At 40.8% G+C, this 4,732-nt stretch overlaps 1 long non-coding RNA gene across 1 annotated transcript; it reads left to right on the top strand.

The window, feature by feature from the left end:
* Window positions 1-42: 42 nt before the first annotated feature.
* Window positions 43-3,257, top strand: LOC107307118. The gene is made up of 2 exons (XR_001552340.2): window positions 43-707; window positions 3,149-3,257. It is a non-coding gene; the product is annotated as an uncharacterized LOC107307118 (long non-coding RNA).
* Window positions 3,258-4,732: the final 1,475 nt, after the last annotated feature.

Here is a 4,732-nt window from a genome sequence, read left to right as displayed (position 1 = left end):
CTCTGTTTCATTGTTCCCTTTGTTCTGTTGGCTCCCCACGCTGTTTTCCCTTTGGCCTTTGTTCTTGGTGTTCCCTATAATGGCCTGTTTGCTGTTGCTTTTGCTTTGGTTTCCCTTGGCTTTCCTTCTTGCTTTTTTCTTTGTCTTACCCTTGGCTGCTTGCTTTGCTTTTCTCTTGCAGTGTCTTTCTGTGGTTGTTCTGCTTGTCTTTGGGATTTGTGTTAATGTTTTGTTTGTGTTAATCTTGATCTGCTCCCCCGGCTTAATGCGGGTTGTAGTGATAAAGTCTGTAACCTGTATTTGTTAATGGAACTGATATTTACCTAATATTTACCCAATACTAAAGGTGTCTGTTATGATAAATGCAGTCATAAAAGTGATGCTCAGTGCTTTATGTGAAAGTCACTTTAATTATGATCGTAGTGTGGGATACAATTGTTAAACTTACTGCAAATCTAGACTTAAAAGTAGCATTAATTATATCCATAATAGCATTAATTATATCCCTAATAGCATTAATTATATCCCTAATAGCATTAATTATATCCCTAATAGCATTAATTGTATCCCAGTGCCTTCATTGTCATGTTGTGTCCAACAGGTTCCAGCAGAGCACAGAGATGTGCGGCTCCTGATGAGAGCAGCGAGGAACAGAAACCTGCATTGCCTGGACCCAGCTTTGCTGATGGTAACTCTCAGCCCAGCAGGTAAGGGCAGCACACAGCAATTGGTTTTTACTTGTTATGTACTGAGATGCGAGGTTAGTGTTTCTGAGCTCATTTCTGCACTCTGTGGTGTCCTATGGGCTGTCTGTGCTTGTCCTACTGTGTTGTCTTTGTGTTTGGTCTTTGCTGTTGCTCAGTTGTTTCTTGCAGTGTTTTTCTTGCCCTCCATTTTGACATTCTTTGATGCATTCTCTTTGGCTTTGCCCTCCATTTTAGTGTATCTTGCATCATTCTTTTGGGCTTTGCCGTCCATTTAGGCATCCATTGCATCATTCTTTTGGACTTTGCCGTCCATTTAGGCATCCATTGCATCATTCTTTTGGTTATTGTTTTCCTATGGGGCTTCTTTTGATGGTTTCCTATGGCGTTCTATTGTCTTCCTATGGCGGTCTTATTGCTTTTCCTATCGGGGTTTATTGCTCTTCCTATGGCGCGCTCTTATGTTGTTATCCTTATGGGGTCTTATTGTTCTCCCTACTGGGGTCTTATTCGTTTCCTATGGGGCTTCTTATTTCTTTGCCTATTGGGTCTTTATTGTTTCCGTTGGGGCTCTCTATGTTTCCTATGGGTCTTATGTTTCCTACTGGGGTCCTTATTTGCTTTCCCCTATGGCGTCTTTTCATTGTTCTCTGATTGGCGTCTTCTTATTGTTTCCTATGCGCGTCTTCTTATATGTTCCTATGGCGTCTTATTGTTTCCTATGGCGTCTTTTATTGTTTCCTATGGCGTCTTTTATTGTTTCCTATGGCGTCTTTTATTGTTTGTTCTCTCATGGGGTCCTCTATTGTTCCTATGGGTCTTATTTGTCTTACCTATGGGTCTTACTTGTTTTCCTATGGGTCTTATTGTTTCCTATGGGGTCTTATTGTTTCCTATGGGGTCTTATGGGGCCCTTTTGGTTCCTCCATCCCTCCTTACCAACCCCCAAGGCGAGTGGCTGTGTCTATGCAGTGCTCTCCAGATCGGTGCCAGTGCCTTCATTTGCCTTTTTTTTGTCAGCACGGTTCCAGCCAAGACGCACAGAGATGTGCGGCTCCCTGATTGTAGATGCAGCGACGGAACAGAACCTGCATTGCCTGAGACGCACCAGCTTTCGTCGACTACGTAACCACCTCTCAGCACCCAGCGCACGGCCTAAGGTGCAGCCACACTAGCAATGTGGTTTATTGTTACTGTACGAGATGCGAGGTTCAGTGGTTCTTGACTCACATTCTCTGCCGACCTCCGCTCGGTGTCCTATCGGGCTGTCTGTCTCGCCCCCCTTTTTCATGCTTGTCTTATGTGTTGCTCTTTCGTGTTGTCTTTGCTGTTGCTCAGTCCTGTTTCTTTCAGTGTTTTCTTGACCCTCGCCATTTTGACATGATTCTGAGCCATCTCTCTTAGCGCCTTTGCCCTCTGTTTGTGACTCCTTGGATGCGTTCTCTTTGGCTTGCCCTCATTTTCGTCTGACTTGCATTCATTCTTTTGGGCTTTGCCGTCCATTTAGGCACTCATTGCATTCATTCTTTTGGACTTTGCCGTCCATTTAGGCAGTCCCATTTGCATCAGTCTTTTGGACTTTGACGTCCATTTAGGCATCCATTGCATCATTCTTTTGGACTTTCAGGTCCATTTAGGCACTTCCATCTGCATCCTTCTTTTGGGCATTTGCCAGTTCCATTTAGCATCCATTGGCATCCGTTCTTTTGGCTTTGCGTCCATTTAGGCATCCATTGCATCATTCTTTTGGACTTTTATCGCCGTCCATTAGGCATCCATTTGCATCATTCCTTTTGTACTTTTGCCGTCCCACGTTTGTGAGGGCATCCATTGCATCATTCTCTCGTGCATTCCACTTTGCGGTCCCTTGTGTATAGCATCCATTGCTCATTCATCGAATTTTTTTGACCTGTATTACCCAGTCATTCTTATCGCCAGCTCCACCTTTTTCTTGATTTCTCCATGGGCCTTTTCCACTATTACATCTTTCCGTCGCTTCCTCTCGCATCCTCCTTTTCTGTTAACGGGCGCTCCTTGGGCCGCAAACAGTATTTACTCATGATATCTATATCATTCTTCAGGTTTGCTTTCATTCTCTCATATTTTGTCATGTTTATTCCTGCACCAACTCATCTCTGGTTCGTGCCTTGTATGTCCCTATGTGCATGTTCTCATGCAGATGTCTTTTTTTGTATTTGTTTCATGTTATATATGTTCTTTTGTGCTTGCTTGCCTTTAGGAATATATAATTTCACACTCTCCTCTGGCACTCTTACCTCTCGCGTCTGATGGTGTGTCCTCCGGTCGTTGTTTGTACTTTTTATCGGAATAATTTTAGTAGATTACATTCTCTCTCCAAATTTTTGGGCCTTGCCCACTATTTTACATTTTCATGTCCCACTGGCTTCAGCCCATTGATCTAACTATCTCTTTTTCTTCCTTAGGGCCCTTATATTCCCTGGCTGATGGATGTTCCCCTTTGATGCAGCGCTCCATGCTGCCATGCAGGCGTTCAATAAAGCTTTGGGGGGCTGACGATCCATCACAACAGCACATTCAAGCTCATGTTATCAACTCTAATCTCTGCTCATTTGAGACTGGACATTAGGGTGTGTGAGTGAGAGTGTCTGTTTAAGGCCTTGCCCCTCACCGTTTGTTTTAAGTGTTTGCGTTTCACGTGTACCCTCATAGCCCCCATCAAACTCACCAATGCCGTTTTATGTGTCTTTGACATCACACTTAAACAAATTGGTTTTAGCTTAGTAATCTATTAACTTCACCCACATTGGGTTTTGTTTTGTAATCATTTAACTGCAACTAAATTTGGTTTTTGATATGTTGTTAATTAATCTTAATCAAATTGGTTATAGCTTTTCAATTCGCAAGATCTATTTTGTTAACAAAACTAATTCGGCACTTTAGTCTTTCACATTAGTACTATTGTTTAGATCAAGATTCAACCTTTAAGTTTTGCCATTATTTTTAATTAAATTGGCTTTAGTTTTCTAATCATTTAATGTTACTTAAATTGGTTGTAGCTTTACAACCGTTTAAGTTTAATCTAATTGGCTGTAGCTTGTGCCATCAGTTAAATTTTAACCCAAATTGCGTTGTACTTTGCAATCATTTAACCTTAACCAACTTGTTTAGGGTTTGTTTCTCTCTCTCTTGTCTTATTGGCCAATTTTGGCTTCCTACAATTTAACTCAACCCTTTCTAACCTACGTGGTGCACAATCTTCAAATTAACTTTCAAAACTAATTACTCAAACTAACTTCAAACTCTCAACTAACTCAATACTTAACTCAAACTAACTCAAATTTAAACTTAATTTAATTGGCTTTAGTTTTTTGAAATTAAATTATTTAGCCCAGAATTGGCTTTATTTTATCCTTGCTTTACGGGCTGGGCTAAGCCCAATTTTTTTTCTGCGCGGGCTAACCCAGCCCCGTACACCAATTTTAAGGCCGAGGCCGATAGCCGAGTTGCTTCCCGGCCAACTCTTGGGACTCCTGCCCATTGTGCGGCCACTCTTTGACTTGCCGCTACCTATTTTGCGGCCATTATGAGAATTTTATGCTGACTTTATACCAGTGGTGTCAGTTATTGCTTGCAACAAATTTGCTTTTTTGTTCTGGACGTCATTTTAATGAGAGGCGCGAGAGTGGGCTTCAAGCTTTCTATTCAATTATTCGTGCAACCAAGTTGGATTTTGCTTTGGTAATTCTAATTATCTCATTCTAATTGGCTTAAGTCGTTTGCAATCAGTTAATCTCAATTAAATTGGCGTTTTGTTTTAAAATAATTTATTTCAACTAAATTGCTTTTAAATTTAACTCAAGTTAACTCAGCCCTTTCAAAGTTAACTCTATATTTACCCCTAATTAACTGTAATTAACCCAAATTAACCTTCATGATTACCCAAATTAATCTCAAATTAACTCAGATTAATCCAAATAACCCAAATTACTCAAATACCCAAATTAACTGAAATAATTCATTTAACTTGGCTTTATTTTGATATTCAG

This window comes from Coturnix japonica, unplaced genomic scaffold, assembly GCF_001577835.2.
Source record: "Coturnix japonica isolate 7356 unplaced genomic scaffold, Coturnix japonica 2.1 chrUnrandom488, whole genome shotgun sequence".
Taxonomy (NCBI): domain Eukaryota; kingdom Metazoa; phylum Chordata; class Aves; order Galliformes; family Phasianidae; genus Coturnix; species Coturnix japonica.
The sequence above is the reverse complement of the archived record's forward strand: the minus strand, read 5'-3'. Positions and strand labels throughout refer to the sequence as shown.